The sequence below is a fragment of the Bacillus rossius genome, chromosome 13, assembly GCF_032445375.1.
Source record: "Bacillus rossius redtenbacheri isolate Brsri chromosome 13, Brsri_v3, whole genome shotgun sequence".
NCBI classification, from domain to species: Eukaryota; Metazoa; Arthropoda; class Insecta; order Phasmatodea; family Bacillidae; genus Bacillus; species Bacillus rossius.
Window position 1 is genome coordinate 37,523,870 of NC_086340.1, and position 16,717 is coordinate 37,540,586.

Genomic DNA, 16,717 nt, shown 5'->3' on the forward strand with positions numbered 1-16,717 from the left:
TTGTTCCCTTAATAGTTTATTATTACCAACTGTTCACATGATTAAGCATAATAAAACAAAATAAAGTCCAATTAGTGAATATTCGATCATCTTTTCCATAGGTATCAAAAAAATATGCTTGAATGAAAAATCAATTAAAATATAAAATTATGCAACAATTTTCGAAAAATGTATGTCATACACGAAAAAAAAAATCATAGCATTGTGCTGTACAAAGTTTCGATATCTTTCTTGTAGCATTACAAACAATTTTTGGCAACTGGTTCTCCCAAAGGAATTTTTTTGTTGTAAAAGTACAGATTCTTTATCTGTGTTTGGTTCGAGTCCCTGTGGAGGCAGGCTCAGCTGCATCAGAGTCTGTGTTAGTCTGGCGAGTCGCCGCGCGACACCGCCACCGTCGCGACGCCGAGGTCTCCATGCGGAGGGGTGGTGCAGGGGTGGTTGTGGTTGAATGTGGTAGCGTGCGGAACGCATAACGGCCCGACGCAAGACTTCCCTGGGAAATCAGGAGAGGGAGGGGAGGGAGAGAGGGAGCGGCTTAAACCGGGCCCCGGTGTTTGCTTTTCATCAACTCGGGATTTCTTTTCCATCCCAGCCCCAGCCACTGTGTTTTCAAAACAGGCGCGGGAGAGAGACACCTTCACACCCCCATCCTCCACCCTCACCACCAAAACCACACACACTCCGTCAGGGCCCCATTCGACGCCTTCACCTTCCCCCCTCCACACCAAGCGCAAGGCAACTTCGATCGGGCAAACAGGACAAAATAACCTGCGGTTTTACATGCGAAGCAGTAAGGGCTTCGGCTGTCGGGTCGGGACGAAGTTCCTTCAGCGTTATCAGCCGGCGTGACGCCTCCTCCCCGGGCGTAACGACGTAACGAACGCACACAGCGACGACGTATTGAGTCGTAAAGACCCCCGTCCCACCATGAACAACGTTGTCGGTTTGGAGTCACGATCCCAAGGTCGGTACGGGTGTTCCACGCACCTTTTGTGTCGCGTAACGCCTGGACTAGGCTACGAAGATGTCATCACTACAGACCGGAAAAATTCGCGAATTCATTTCGCGATAGGCTAAAATACAAATCGTTATACCTCAGTGCTGCCTCTGCTATTGGTTCACAACTCACCTGTGTGACTCTGGGCCAATGAGAAACACCCAACCAAAGCTTTATCGAATCACAGGCTGCTACGCTGGAACGTCTCACAAGACAGGAGTCAATGAGTGGGTGGCATTTGACCGAGTGTACGTAGAACTATGGAGTTCATCCTAGAGGTCATTGAACCCGCGAATTTTTCCAGTCCCTATTCATCGCACGGACTCTACAATGTCCTCTTACCAAGGAACAAGGTAGATAAATCAAAGACGTATAAAAGTTAATGTATAAAAGTAACTAGCTGAATCACCCGGCACTGAGTGGGATAAATCACCCTTGGGAGCTGATTTCCGGAAAACCTCGTTCTTAGTTAATGGCCACGAATATAAGGAACATCACTACCGAGTTTAAAGTCTGTATGACATATACTCGCAGAACAGGAAATCTTGAATCTTAACGCCCGACAAATGTTTTTAGAAATTACTGTTGAATTACGGGAATTTTGTGATCTCTAACGCCCCGGCAACCCTCCCTGAGTGCTGAATTTTATAAAATACACTCTAGGCGGATGTCTACGTAGCAAAAGGAATATACCTGCCGAATTTCAAGTCTGTAGCGTCCTGAGAATTCGTGGTGAGTGTGTCATTTAGTGGTATTTGGTTTCAGAATCCCTAAACCATACCTTTTCACCCCTTTACAGATTAAATTTTTTAGAAAAAAAACCTCATTAGTGCACCCTTAGGGTTCTCGAAGAATATTTCTTCCAAATTGTAAGACTCTAGGTTCACCGGTTTAGGTCGTAGGCCAACGTTGTCTATCGGTCAGTAAGTGCTAGAGTTTTACTAAGTAGATTTGCTGTTTCCAAATATTAAGGATATGTCTTTCACCCATGCAGACTCACAATAAAATATTATAGTTACAAGTTCACATGCCTTGAAAGGATATCCGAATTCTTTCGTCACTTGCACAACATGGAGTGTCAAACAAAATTAATGCTTTTTCGTTAGTTGTTTGTTTACGTTTACAAATTGTTGCCACAATATTTTCAAGTAATTTTTTCCAGTATTACACGTTCAAGTTGGTCATTTCTCGGAAATTGGAAAAAAAAAATCATTGGGTTTTTATTGCAAAAAGCTGGTTAAGCAACAGACTATCCTTAAATTTTTACTACAAATCCCACGAATCACTCAAAGGCCACAAGAATGCACGAAAGACCGCATCCGCGAATCAGTGAGGAGCCTTGTAACTGTTCGTAAGTTCGAGAAAATGGCTGACAGTGAGAGGTGCACTTTTCAAAGAACAATTAGGCCCGATGGGTACGTTAAATAGGTGTTCTGTAACAGAAACAGTTGCGCACTAATGCAACACCGATCGAGCTACTCGGGGCCCAAAAATCAACCAATCACAAACTAGAATGTTTGTATAAAGGGAAAAAAAAACGTCTTTCAGTACTTGCCATAGATGTGTCACATCGAACCTCAGTAACGAGCAAGTCATGTGTTCTCGTGTTGCAAATCCCACTAATATTATAAATGTGAAAGGATGGATGGATGGATGGATGGATGGATTGATTGATGGATGGATTGATGTATGGATGGATGGATGTGATGGATGTGATGGATTCGATGGATGTGATGGATGGATGGATGGATGGATGGATGTGATGGATTGGATGGATGTGATGGATGGATGGATGGATGGATGGATCAATGGGTGGATGGATGGATGGATGTAATGGATGTGATGGATGGATGGATGGATGGATGGATGGATGGATCAATGGGTGGGTGGATGGATGGATGGATGTGATGGATGTGATGGATGGATGGATGTGTTGGATGGATGGATGAATGGATGGATGAATGGATGGATGGATGGATGGATGGATGGATGTTACTCAATAACGCAAACCCGGCTGAACGGATTTGAATTAAATTTGGCACACAGATAGTTTATTACCCGGATTAACACATAGGCTAAATATTCCTGTGAAATTCCCTCCATATTGGATTGAAAGTGTGATAAATTGATTTTTATAACAGAAAAAAATCATAGGTCGTAGACATACAAATAGTGAGTGTGGGTCATTTAGCTATGTCTGCCGTACGAACCTATTAGTGTGGTGGCTTAGCGGAATAATCGTGACCTGCTGGATTAAAGCGTCAGATTTTGTACAGCTCATATATACACTTTGTACTACCAAACTATGGGGTGGTGCCCTATTTTTGGGTCCGCCATCTTGAAATACGACGCCATTTTGGTTTTCTCCCAAATTTTTCGTCACTCGTTAAAAAACTGCTGAATATCGCCCTAACTGTCGGGTTTTTGGCAAAACATGTAGGCATATATTTTATTAAAAATTCAATTTTTTACAATTTGAGCCCAAGAATGTCTTTTTATGTTCAATATTTCGCGACAAATAAATTATTTAACTTTAATTTAGTTTTAAAATGTTTGTCATTCGTCCAAAAATAGCTGTATAGCACCCAAACTGTTGGGTTTATGGCAAAACGTGTAAGTATGTGTTTTATTAACAATTAAATTTTCTGCAATATGAGTTCACTACCATCTTTGTAGGTTGAATAGTTCGTGAGAAACAAATTTTCAAACTTTTATTTCATTGTCAATTTTTTTACTTGCACCGAAAAATAGCACCAACTGTAACCCCAACTGTAGGGTTAACAATGAAGAAATCCACAAAACAGATGTAATAGCTTCAATGTTTTTCTATATAATTATAAGTTATTTAGATTTTAATTATTTATAGGTCATTGCAGTGAACCACAAAATTGAGATTTTTTCTGATAATATAAAATGCAGTTAGTGTTCAAATTAAACATTTCTCCAATAACTTGCAATGTGGTTGAAAGAAGTATAAATAAGTGTACACTCATAAAAAATAGCTAGATCATGCATTTGGGCACCTGCAATACGACAAATATCTGAGCTGTAATGTTACATTGATAATATTTGAAATGTTTATATTTTAACATAAAGATGCTTACAGTTCATTCACAATTCCACTATCCACAATGGCCTTTGCAGTGACAAAGAGCAGTGCAGGCAAGTGCGGCCTTTTTACAAAAACAACTGTTAGAACAGAGGGGTTCAACCTTACAACCACATTTTATAAATTCTCTACAACTGTTACTCGCTTCGGGTATGGACATCCAGATCGGTTGCCAAGTTTCTTCGTTATATTTCCATCCAAAATTAGCTGGATTAGGTGTATACTGAAACGATTTCAAACTATTTAGCCAGATGCTGACTGTGGTCCAACGAGAACGCAGTTCAAGTGTTAAAATTTCATGCATTCCGGCCTCTTTACAAATACTAAGGCGACTTTTCTAAGCCTCTGGAGTCATGTTCTTTTCGTGAAAAGCTTACTTGTGTGTTTAAACTTCGTAGCATTGCCTGTGTTTCATGGATGGCTGGCTTTATACCAGGTGCATGTCTACCGCCAGCACACCAATCATGGGAAAAAAAACAGTGCGGAAGCAAACGCGCCTTGATGCATCATCTTAACTTGTCTTCCTTGTGTAAACACATCCTGTCTCACCTTGTTAATCCACCGAGTTCTGTGGTGCCATCGTACATGATGCATGTGAATCTCTCTATGAGTTAAAACTCCTTTGTTTTATTATCAACTGGCGTATAAGGATGTTTTGCAGGAAAAATAAATCCTTCAGTAGCTGAAGGGTATGCATTCCGTGTTTTCCATGCGGTTTTTTTTCCCTTTACCAGCAAATTGAGATGTGTTATCTTATCCCGTAAATGCATGGAAAAATGATAATGCTTGTGACCTGTTTTCTCCAAGCTCTTGGCAAATGTCATTTATATGATAATATCGGAAATTTTTACCATTACCGAATGCAACCCACAGTTGAAAATGAGGTTTGTAAGTAAGTAGCTTGAAAAATATGCTTACTAGTATTACAATCACATCTGTATCCACAGTGCTTATAAGGATGTTAGTTGCACCTTTTTGTAATGCATCCAGTATATGAAGGCACATTCTGGTATCAGCCTCTTCGTGATCAGTTTCGGGCATGGGCGTACCACTGGTTTTATAAATGACACATTTACCATGCGTGATGAACAAATGCTTATCTTCTTGTATATTGTGCATAGAGATTGTATCACTTAGTAGGGCAAAGAGCTCAGTTTTGTTTTCTGAATTTTGAAGGAATATAACAAAGTTTTTAGGAAGTTTAGTTTCTCTTGTTACTTTTCTACTTTCTCCCTTCCCTCTCTTAGCACAGGTAGCTCCTTTCAGGCTGTCTTTTTTGTAAGTGTCCCATACAACATCTATTCTGGAACAGTCATTAAGTTGATTATCGATCCATGGTAAGAATACGATATCACAATAATAGTCTCCAAAAGTATTTGCCTCATATCTAGGAAGTGTATGTACAATGCAAGGTCCATCAAATATTTTGACATCAAACTTAGGTGGTTCAAGATTTTTGCTAGGAGGAAGGCAAGACAGCAAATCTGACTTATCGCTTGTAAGTCTCAAATTTCCATGTTTACTTATAGATGGAGGCCATGGGTGGTTTCCGTGAGAAAAGAACTCGGAAAGATCACTTTGACGCACTTGGCATGCTACAAACAGTTAAGCGAAAAGTCCATAGTCACGTTTCAAGTCAGTGCTCATATCACATTTATTTCGTTGTGCACTAACGTCCAGGTTGCTGAAAGAGTGTTACATGATTCTTTTTGAGTGGTCTGTTTATTTAAACTGTCCTATCGATGATATCATCTTTTACATATGCTGAATATTGGTTTGTTGCAGTATCCAGCATTATGCGTAGCTCGCTTACCATTTCCTTTCCGACACAGTCGTGATTGTAAATGTTTATTAGTTCGTCACATTCAAGGAAGGGGTTGAACTTTGATGAGATACATTCAACTAAATTGTTGACTTGATCTTTGACTGTCTTTTGTGTAGAAAAGCCATGTTCATGATTTTTATCATCGGTGTTGGACTCTTCTGTGATGTCTTCAAATTCATTCAAAATACGTGAAATTTCAGGACCCGAAACCATCCACCTTCTAAAAGCATCTCGATTCTCCATCAGACTAACTGCACCACCTGCAACTTTGACCATCTTGTTATTTTGTTCGTGTGCCTGGTCCAAAGGCATGCTTGAAAATGCCCTGCTGGTCTTCGGAAAAGACCAACAGCTCTGAAACTGATCTTTGATGTTATCTGGAATACACTTCATATCTCTAATGTGAATGGGAAGCCAACGGGCATAATTTATGTGATCTAAAATGAAAAACCAAGGGACTAATTGTTCCATAACTTCAACATAAAGAGGGAAGTTTCTCTGACGGTGTGAACGTACAAACATCAAAACTTTGAGTTCTAGTTCCAAAATCAGATTCCAGAACTCAAATGTAGGGTTTCTTCCAATCATGTCTTTCTTCCACTGTACAAAAGCCTCGTCATCATGTGGTCCAGGTAAAGATTTGAATTCTTTGTCCTGAAGCACTGCCAAAGAAAGAGCTGTTACTTGATGTGCGTGTCTTGTTCTAGTAAGATGCGATGTCGTTAAGAAAGAATTGGCCATTCCGGATGATGCAAATTTGGCTTCAGTAAGAAATTCTATCCATCCAGAATCCTGCAGCAGATCACCAACCATACTCCACATAGCCATCTCAATATGAAGTCCACCCATCATTACAACATACTTATCTTCTCCATACATTTCTGGCCAACGCCACTGAACGTACTTAGCTAAGGCGAATATTGGTTGATCGACGGCAATGACTGGAACCTGGCTCGGATTGCAGCTTTCGGTAATAGCTCTTACAATATCCATGCCATGTTTTACCATGGTTATGCTTGCAGCTTTTTCTTCGAACAAAGGTAAAAGGGATGTTATACCAGGTATAACATTAGCCTCAGTTTGACGAGATGCATGATAAGCACCCCAGGCCACCCTAGGCCACTACATCATCAGTTTCTATCTTTACTTTCTGGAGGATGGGTATACTATTTTTGATCCACTGCAGTTCTGAAACAAGCAAATAAAGTTTCTTAAAAGACCTTTCCAAAAAGATTAAATATTAGACATTTTTATTAGAAACTTGTATCTTACAAAATGTTTAGCGCAAAATTTTAAGAAAGGACTGAAAATTTTAAATATTATAAGCAATTAAACACATCAATTTTGAATATTTAATCAAAATTAAAAAGTTGTTAGTACCATGAACTGTTGGTGTTATTTTTCGGTGCAAGTAAAAAAATTGACAATGAAATAAAAGTTTGAAAATTTGTTTCTCACAAACTATTCAACCTACAAAGATAATAGGGGCTTATATTGCAGCAAATTTAATTGTTAATAAAGCACATGCTTACACGTTTTGCCATAAACCCAACAGTTTGGGTGCAATACAGTTATTTTTGGACGAATGACAAAAATTTTAAAACTAAATTAAAGTTAAATAATTTATTTGTCGCGAAATATTCAACCTACAAAGACATTCTTGGGCTCAAATTGTAAAAAATTGAATTGTTAATAAAACATATGCCTACATGTTTTGCCAAAAAACCCGACAGTTAGGGCGATATTCAGCAGTTTTTTAACGAGTGACGAAAAATTTGGGAGAAAACCAAAATGGCATCGTATTTCAAGATGGCGGACCCAAAAATCGGGCACCACCCCATAGTTTGGTAGTACCAAGTGTATATATGAGCTGTACAAAATCTGACGCTTTAATCCAGCAGGTCACGATTCTGACAAATATTGGCTCTAAGCCACCACACTATATAGTGAAGTCTAGCAACTCCATATCCATCTCCTTGGCGAGACCCGTCGGCTTAGTGGAGCTCTTGGCGGCTAGCGAACTAACAACACTAAGGCGCCGTTCACACTAAGGCTATATACCATAAGCGATATATCGTGAACGATATACGATAAGCGACACGCACAGACAAATACTTGAAATATAAAGGGAGACGATAAAAAAGGTTCACAGCCGCGCGATTGCACAACATATCGAGGGTGACATATCGCTCGAAGTACCGCTTGCTGGTCGCTTCAGCGATTAGTCTCGTACGATATTTCGAGCTACGAACATGACGGGAAGAAGAGAAGACAATTCTGTAATTCTTTTCATTAATTTGGTAAACGCTCATCAGTGCATCTGGAATTATTCCATTGCTGCATACAGTAAGACAGATGTGACGAGTGCTGCATGGAGGGAAATTGCATCAGAAATAAAAGACACAGGTAAATACATTGTTTATGTATTTGTTTATTATGAAAGACAAGTAAGTAATCGAATTGTTATGTTATTAAGTCATAAATGTATATATATATAAACTGTGACACATGAAAAAGTAATTAAATTATAATTCAGAGATTAATTATGGTTCACATTGACAGAATTACTTATCATTTACGACAATGTAGTTTCAATGTAAATTTTCATTACCGTGATAGAATTAAAATTTAAAATTATTTTAAGTTAACATAAGGTACACCCTACAGTTTTATTTTAAATGTTCGTAATTTTATTTGAAGTACATACAGGTATATAAAGAATTTGTTTTACTAACTGGCTGGGTCTTGTAAACCTTCACATCTCCATTGTGTAGGGATTGCACCCGTTGGTTTCAGAAAGTATTCACCTAGTTTATTTCTTAAGCGATTTGCTGCGTTCCAATTCTTGTTTTCACTCAACGTACTGTTATCTGATAATGCTGGTACCACAGAACACATACTAAATTGCTGTGGAACATAAGGTTTTCCTTCTAGTCTGCGTATAAATTTATGAAGAACGCATGCTGTTTTAATGGTCTGAACAGCGTTACTTCTGTTTATATAAATTGGTCGGTCAAATAGACGAAATTTTGACGTTAGTATTCCAAAACTGCATTCAACACATTTTATGCTTCTTGAAAGTCGAAAGTTGAATATTCGCCTTGCATCATTTAATACGGTTTTTTTTTTTTGGAAAGGTTCGCATCATATTATGCTGGAGAGAGAATGCTTCATCTGCCACAAAGTAGAACGGAAAAGGATCGTCCTTTGCCTCGCCTTGCAAGGCAGTTGCTTGTGGTATTTTCAATTTATTATCCTGCAATAATTTGCCGATTGTTGATTTGTGAAACACAGCACCGTCACTATTCCGTCCATAGTCGCCAACATCTATTGCGGTGAACATTCCATCTGCGTCAGACAAAGCCATTAGAACTATTGAAAAGAACCCTTTATAATTATAATCTGTAGACCCTGTATTAGGGGAACACTGAATGCGGAAATGTTTACCGTCAAGAGAACCAATACAGTTAGGTAAATTCCATAACTCATAATAACGTTTTTATATTTGCTTCCAAGTTTCCTCTGTTGGTTGTGGCATATATAGCGGTTGTAAATGGGACCATATAGCAGCACAAGTCGAATGCACTATGTAACTGATAATTGATTTACCTCTGTAAAACTGCAAGGAAAGATCTTGAAAGCTGCTTCCAGTTAATAGATATACCTGGAAAGAAAATGCATTCAATAAATTGAGGGTTTTAAATCGTAAATAGTTGTGTAATACATGTGTTTTAATTGTAATAAACAAAATTTAAAAATAAATGCTATTATTGTCTAACTTTTTTAATTTTTTTTAGAAAAGAACTGTCGCGATGGTTGGAAGAACATCAGAACAGCATATGTGCGATCGCTGAGACGACCAAAGTCTGGGGCTAGCCAGAATTCAAAGAAAATTTGTTATTTGACTAAGCATTTAGCTTTTCTGCAACCATATTTGAAAGGAGGAGATACACCCGGCAATCTTCACGTTGAAGATACTTCAGAAGAGGAGCCCAAAACTAATCAAAATTATGAAAGTGAGACATATGTTGAAGAGAAAATGCCTGATGAAGCTTCTTCTGTGCAATTAATCGAAAAACCCTCTCGTAAAAGCTCAAGTCAAACATATAAAAAACGGAAGGGAAAAGACAAAGTCGACGATGCTTTTATAGAATGGATGAACATGAACAATTCTGTTAATAAAAGTGACCAAGATGCTGAGCAGCATTTCCTTCTTTCTCTTTTGCCTGATCTGAAAAACCTTAGCTTGCATCGTAACAGGACTTTCAAAATACAAACAATGTCTCTCTTACATACGTTGTTAGAGGAGGACGAACGAGAGAGTGTGGAATCCAGTATTTCAGTTGCTTCCAGCCCTTCTGTATGGAGTGCGTCTTCCCATCATGACACCTTACAAACTGTCTCACATGAGCAATATTGCAACGACTTCAGAAATCAATTCGGTTACCCCACAGCCGCAAGAAAGTGTAACTGATTGGTACAATTTGTAAAAATATATACAAATAAAATTTCTTAATTTTATTAATACTACTATTTATTATCATAACTTCTTACCTTATAGTAATCAGAAGTTTTTCATCTGGAGAAATAGCCTTCCTGAAGTGTGTGTCTTTTTTTTTTTTCAAGATTTCGTGACACTAGGCTTTTCAGAAAATGAAAGTTTTCAGGTTTTAATTCGATAAAACTCCCTGAATTTTGATTCATGCTGAGACAGTTCTCTGGAAACAACAGCCGAGCTATAGTGCACGTTGGTAAGATTGTAGGGATGTACCCAGTATTTTCTTTTTCTTCTGATTCTACGCCTTTACCAATAAGCCAATACAACGTCTTCCTCACTTGAGCTCATACTTGTAACTGAAGTAGTGAGAATTGTCTTCCCGCAACAGTTCTATCGCCCAAGTCGCGCCGATTTATCGCATGCTGTCATAACCTTCCTAGCAATATATCGCGCGACATATCCCTTACCATATATCGGTTATCTTATATCGCTTCAGTATGAACTGCGCCTAACAGTTCAGTTTTGAACTTCGTCAATAGATGGCGTTGCCTTGAATTTTAAACGCGCTATCGTTTGGGGCGTCCGTCACGTCTTGAATATTCGTTCGTTTATTCCGCATGCGTTCCTCTACCATTTACAATAGGTGGCGAGCGAATAGTTTCAACAAATGTGTGTTTTTCATATAGTTTAGTGGCAGTTCGTGTGTTTTAGTTGTATGAGTGTACACTCTTTATAGAATTTAGATGAATTAAATAGAAACTGCGATAATTCACATAATTGAATTCAATAAACTTCTAACAGCGAAAATTCTATTCGTGTGCGATATAAACAATAGGTAGCCCGAGAGTCGTTTCAACAAATGTTTTTATTTCATTTTGCATAGCGACAGTTAGTCTGTTTTCGTGGTACGAGTGCGCACGCGTGACACAATTAAATTGAATTAAATATAAAAGGTAGACAGAGTGGTAGCGGAAGGTAGGGCGAGATATAGAGAATGAAATTGAGTTAGATAAAGAGAAATTTAGAGCTCTATAGATGCATATATAGAGAGGTAGATTGGTATATAGAGGAGCGATATAGTGTGAAATATAGGTACATGTAGAGTTAGAGTACATATAGAGTTAAAAACAGAAATATATGTATAGACAAATAGATATAGAAATAGATATAGATATTTATTTAGAGAGCTCTATAGATAGATGCTTTGTATATGTGTAGCTACCTATGTACTTCAAACAAATTACAAAACAAAATTAAATGAGACACTGCAACGCAAGCCGAGCATTATCTAGATAATGGAATCTTTTCAATATCAGTAAACTTTAATTTTTCCACTTTTTCTATAGTGATTTATAGAGTCTATGTTACATAAAGACCGTCTATTTTTAGATATATTGAGTTAAATAACTATACACTGGCAGAACGTCTGCCGGGTTCTGCCAGTGATAGAAATTATTTCGCACATTTGAAATCAAGTTAAGAAGACAATCTCTTCACCCTGAGTCCAGCCCGGGCAACGCCAGGTACTGCAGCTAGTGCACTTATAATACGAAACACAGACACGAAATTTAACGTAAAATTATTTTAAAAAATCGAGCGTGATAAATAGACGTAAATTATGTTTTCAACTTAATTTATTGAACTTGATGTAAGTTTTTGGACATACGCCATTGCTAAGAACTTTTTCTGTTGAAGAAAAACTATATATATATATATATATATATATATATATATATATAAATTTAGCTTCCGTATGTATTTGGCCGCAAAACTCGGAAAGTATACGATAGTTTGGATTGAAATTTTTACAGAACATTGCATCTTAACAGAAGAGTGTTTATATGAAATAAAAGTTTGGGAAAATCCACCGGAAAAGTCGGAAAAAAAAGTTTCTATAACTAAATATCATGGTCACCCAACTTAGTTGTGACCACGCTCGACGATGCTATACCAAATCGTCGAAGTTCAAGCACATCAGGCTACTCGACCATTGTGCCATGACGACTATAGTTTACACAAATATGTAATAAATTTTTTTGACAAATTAGTTGTTATTTATACATTTTGTTTCATTTTGGACTATGTGGTTTTTTTTTTACTTAATTCAAAGATTTGTGGTGTGTTCAGGGAGTGATATCTATATTAATTTCTATACTGCTTTGGATAAGCGGAATATGGCCACCACAGTTTTACATATCAACCAATCCTACAAATGTTTTAAACATTATGACAAATAAAAAATAGTTTCACAAACATCCTTAGTTTTTTTGGTGTGTATAGTTTGAAGTTTAATATTATGTATGTACGTAAATTCTTAAACATAGAGTTATTTATTAATTTATTTAGAATCTTATTCATAGGTAGGTAATAAGTTTTCCTTTATATCTCTTTCGATTTGGAGTGTTTCCGAGCCATTCGGGGTCCTCAACATCACCCCCTCCCCCCCCCCCCCCCCAGGTGGTTAAAGCCCCAAAATTTCGAAAGTTTAAAATTTTTAAAAAATTTTCTCTTTCGATTTTAAGCGTTTTCGAGCCATTCAGGGTCCTAGAACCCCCTGCCCCCCTTCTGGGAAAAAGCCCCAAAATTTCGATAATTTTAGGAATTTCAAATATATAATCTTTCGAGATGGAGTGTTCCGAAACATTCGAGGTCCTGAAAGCCACAAAATTTTGAAAAATTGGAGAAAGTTGTATTAAAATTAAGTCATTACGAACTAAAGTGTCCGGGGCATGGTGGAACTTTTACCCAAAGTCGACTTCGCACCCAATTTTGTGGGAGAGGGGGGGGGGGGAGTGCAAAACTCCAAAATTACGACAAATTTCAAAAAATTCTTTAATTTAAGTATACTTTTTTACTATTTGGAGTGTTTCCGAGCCATTCGGGATCCTCAAACTACCCTCCCCCCACAAGGAGTCAAAGACCCAATGATAAAAAAATTTCCCAAACATTCGAAAACCTATTCTCTTTCGGTTTGGAGTGTTTACGAGCCATTCGGGGTCTTCAACATCACCCCCCCCCCCCCCTTTTCATAGGGGTCAAAGCCCCAAAATTTAGAAAATTACAAAAATCATTCTGTTTCGATTTTAAGTGTTTCCCTGTCATTCAGGGTCCTCAAAATAACCCCTCCCCCTCTGGGGACAAGCGCCAAAATTAAGACAATTTCAGGAATTTCAAATATTTCTTTCGAGATGGAGTGTTCCAAACCATTCGAGGTCCTGAACATCCACTTTTCGCAAAAGTGAAAGCCACAAAATTTCGAAATATAAGAATATATATAATTGGATTTTGGTATGTATGACGTCGATAAACTCTTACACCGTTTGACCGATCGCCATGAAAGTTGGCACATCGAAGTGTTTTTATCATCCATTTTTTTTTGTAACTCGCCGCTATATGGCGCTGTAGCACATCAACTTCTAAACCTTTCAACCGATCGCCCTGGGTAAACAGAAATTCATAGGTCACAGATGCACAAACAGTAATTATGTGTCATTTCTTAATGTCCAACACACTGGACATATCGCTATCCATTTTGCTGTAACTCGCGGACAATATTTCACCCGGTGTTCAGCTGGGCAAAGCCGGGTACTGCAGCTAGTATATATATATATATATATATATATATATATATAAAGTAATAAATAAATAAATAAATAAAAATACCCAAAAAAACAACAAAAAAACACAAAATTAAGCAAAAAATTGCTGTTGTCAACAAGGACATAAACACCACAAAATATTCCGTAACATGAATATTTTCACTTATTAATGAATATTTTCACTTATTAAAATACTATCACTTTTTGAAGATAAACTTTTTATTTGGTGCGATGGAACTTAATTTCAAGGCCGAATTTTAACGCACAGTTTTCGTGAAAGGTTATTTTTTTCCAACCTTACTAAAACTAAGTGTATTTTGGAGGGTCCGGATGCGTCTCAGGCCGAAGCCTATACGCCTAGTCATGCTGGGATCAGACATGCAGGGAGAGTGTCGCTTCAATCGTGTGCTAGGAGGGGATTGACCAGCCATGGCAGCGATTGGTGCCATGACTAACTATCCTCACTCTTAAATCAAGGCTTAACTGCTAGTTAGGTTGTGTCCAGGAAAAACCTGCACAGACACAGGGACCCTGGACACAGTGCGTTAAGTGTAGGAGAATACAGGAGACAGAGGATGGCTTGACTGAAGAGTTGGACAGAGTAGAAAAGAGTCTACTATTCGTGGGTTTGAGCACTTGGACTAGTGGTCCGCTTTGTTTTTTTTTTATCCAGGACTGGATTTTGAAGCCAGGGACGCGAACGTACCTGGTGTGAGTGGCCGCACCGGGCCACCACTCAGCTGCCAGACATCACATCACCTAATACAACTTGTATTAGATAAATATATGTAGCTAATGAAAGATTAGCAAAAATTCCTATTTAAGTAATTGTTCCAATGTAAAACTTTAAGTTTGCATTTGGCATTAGTCGCAGAAGCTAACATGTATCCTGGTTCGTTGACTGTAGCTGTATCAAAAAAATACATTGCTGTAGATACTGCGGCAAGGCGTTTACCTTGAGGATGAAGAGCTATGCTCTCCCGTCGCTGTACTCGGCATAGCCTACTTCCTTAGCGCTCTGCCTGCAAGATCTTTGTGGAGTGGTTGCCACCCGCCATCGATATCAAAGGTTCATGGTAAGGAAGAGGTCTCCCGGCGGGGTTACGCGCATCCGTAAGGCTGGCCTGCGGATTCCCTGAAGAGAAGGTCTGTGCATTACCTGGAGCAATTGGAGCAATTGGAGCAATTGGAGCTGTTGGAGCACTTGTTGCTGTTGTATCATTGGAACATTGACTTTTGGAGTCAAAGACTCTTTGAGCCAATGTCCTTTGTAGCCAATGAAATTTAAAGCCAAATACTGTTGGAACCAATGACATTTAAAGCCAAAGACTGTTGGTGCGAAAGACTGTTGGAGTCAAAGACAGTTGGAGCTAAAGACTGTCGCAGCCAGAGACAGTTTGAGGTAAAGTCTGTTGGAGCAAAGACAGATGGAGGCAAAGACAGTTGAAGCTAAAGACTGTTGCAGCCAAAGACAGTTTGAGGTAAAGTCTGTTGGAGCAAAGACAGTTGGAAGCAAAGACAATTGTTCTTTTCTTGACGATATCAGGCAGAATATTATAAATCAGCTTACTGATGAAGTATCGACTTACGGGCCTTTAAACATAACTTACGGCTGGATTGCTTGTATGGTAAACCATATCCATTCACGTACCAAGTGAAGAAGTGCGTTTTCAAGTCACTGAATACTCCCATTTACAATTTCGACAATGTGAAGCAGTCTGTTGAACACATTACCGAGAAACTCTGTTGGGAAGAAAAGGTACTTATATCTATACCTACTTATAGGAAAAGGATCTGGCTTATATATGTCTTCGGTAAACCGTTTGGAGCTGAGAATTAGTCAGTTCAAGCCAATGGAGAACTAAATGTTTATTAGATAGCTAACTCTAGCAAAGTGTTCTTGCAGTAGTGTAGGATTTGTGTAATAAATTTTTGGTTTGTAATTTTTTTGTTTAATTCCTTGAACCTAATTTTTTTTAAATTAAATAAACCTTTTTTTCAACGATGAAGGATTGGAGCAAGGAAAGCAATCCATCAATTCAATCAGTAAATTAATGAGTAATTTTTTGATTAATTTTTTAATTTTTCGAATTTCTAGGTTGCTTATTATGCATTTTCAAGATGGCGGTCAATATGTCATCGGTTTACTGGAGACTGGTAGTAGAGGAATTTAAGCTGCTTTCAGGAGTTTTTATTTTATTTATTGAATAAGTATTTTTACATCAAATTAATTTTTTTTGCATCGATCAAGTATCGAACAGAGAACAGGAATTGATTGAAACATTCAGTATATTTATTGCCGATTTTTAAAATGAATTTTGCAATTTTCCCCAAATTTTTAGCTATACAATTACATATTTCCAAGACAGTGACCAAATGTATAGATGGTGGGCATCCTGGCAATAAATAATTCCTGCACTCTAGTGGGTAAAAATTAAAATGACATGATGGTAGCGCCCTATAGCAGACGAAATCAAGATGTTGGCCTCCAGCTGACGAATACAAAATGGCGGCCTCCAGCAGATGTAAACAAGATGGCAGTAATGACATCATACTAGCTGGCAATGTATAAACCTTACCATTAGTGGTGGGAGGAATGTCTGCCAGTAGCTTCCATGGAGGAAGGAACCATCGCCACTTTTTTTTTCTCGCTGGGTTCGAACCGAATACTTCATTATGTAAGTGC